Raw genomic sequence first — 1,706 nt, 5'->3', positions numbered from 1 at the left:
CCCCAAACCCCTCCATGTTGCACTGGAACTGTCGAAGAAAACTGGATCATCTCTTTAACTGTTCGGTCGTGTAAGCTTTCTGTGGCTCCTTAAGGATGATGTGTAAATATAGTCCATACTTTGACGTGTTTTTGTATATTTATGTCGTAGACCGTCCCCCCTGTCTTGTGCCTCCTTGTCCTCCAAACTGCCTGCTTAAAAAAATAAATAAAAGTTGTCACTTGTGGCTTGTGTGAGCTGCTGTCTCGGAGAGTTTAGAGATGAATGTAAACGTTTGAGTTGATGCGGCAGCCATGTCTCTGCTGAGTCTCCCCTTAAACAGAGTGGGGGTCTCCTCTTGAAGGCGATGGTAGCAATAAATGAAGCAAAGAACGTCCTTTACAGCAAACACAAAATCCTTTTTTTTTTTTTAAAAATTGATTTGTAATATTAGCCATTGTTTGATTACATTTTTATTAGCATAGGAAGAAACTGGGGGCCTTTTTATTTATTTATTTTTTTGTGACTCCCACTCACAAATCCAAAAATGTCTGCCCCAGCCCTGTAATAAACAAACCTGAAAAGACTCCGTATGAGACGTGCCTGAGCTAACCAGAGGGAAGACCGGCGGGGCCAGTAGGCCCTGTGACAAGGAGCTAAAGGGGGGGAAAGCTGAGAGTGTAGGGGGGGGACCAGGAGTGAAAGCAAGAAAATAGGCCAACTTCCAGCCAAAGTGCCTAGTGTGCTGAAAAGAGGTGACGGAGGGAGAGGGAAATTCAAGGGGGGGGGGGGGGTGTGGTGGTCCCGGTATCTGCAGGACGACGAAGGTCCAAGTCTTTAGAGTCTCTGCTTGTGAGTCATTGATGCCATCCAGTGACCAGAGCTGAAGACTGGACTCCTTCAGGGGGGTCCTTGGGTACCACTGGTGTGACTTTGTGTTGCTCATGGGGTCCCGAATGAGGCACGTGACCTGCAGTGGGTGGGAGCGTCAGTTACGGCACTACAGCCATGTGACCGTCCTTGTTGAGTACCCGAGTGGCTGGATCAGGCCCAAGGGGCACCCATGTAAACAGCTGGCAGTGGCAGATTTGGTTGCCAACCAGGATCCAGAGCTGTTTTGTTATGGGGTGGGTGTGGCTGTAGTAGTGCAGCCCCCCGACCTGACCTGAGATTGGAGGGGTTAACTATGGGATGAGAAAGTAGTGAAGCAGAAGACCTGAAGTGGCAAGTATAGGTGAGCCAGGCACCTGTGTAGCAATGACTGCCCTGTTGGCATCACACCTTCAGGGTTGAATGGGGCATGGAAGTGAAATGGCTGTCATTTGGCCTTTGTGACTAAAAGATGAAGGCCGCCTTCTCTTTGAATTTGGTTTTCTAACTTGTAACAAGAGGTAGGAGGTCAGAATGCAGTCGATTGCCTTGCACTGTCGTTGAAAGGGGGTTAAATATTTGGGAAATGCTGGGGTATCGCATTGTATCTCCAGAAGCAACTTTCCATGGAAGGCCGGTCCCCTCTACGGACTCCTCAGTCACTGGAGCTGCCACCAGGTGTGACTCGCAGTGTGTGGCTATAGAAGACCCAGTTTGGAGTTTTCACACTGCTGCCAAGTTGTGCCTAGTGAAAGGGGAGGGTCATTTTGCCAGTCGGTGGGCCTAAAAACCAGTCCTTCACAGTGTGCCCCTTTTTAGATATTCCCACCAAGTTGAAAATTCAACTCACTTGAAGG

General features: G+C 48.8%; 1 protein-coding gene across 1 annotated transcript in view; it reads left to right on the top strand.

Annotated features, from left to right (window-relative positions):
* Window positions 1-1,706, top strand: part of rps15a (ribosomal protein S15a) — a 61,497-nt gene that overhangs the window by 19,588 nt on the left and 40,203 nt on the right. The window lies entirely within an intron of this gene.

This window comes from Erpetoichthys calabaricus, chromosome 11, assembly GCF_900747795.2.
Source record: "Erpetoichthys calabaricus chromosome 11, fErpCal1.3, whole genome shotgun sequence".
Lineage (NCBI taxonomy): Eukaryota > Metazoa > Chordata > Cladistia > Polypteriformes > Polypteridae > Erpetoichthys > Erpetoichthys calabaricus.
This window is presented reverse-complemented; position numbering and strand designations above follow the sequence as displayed.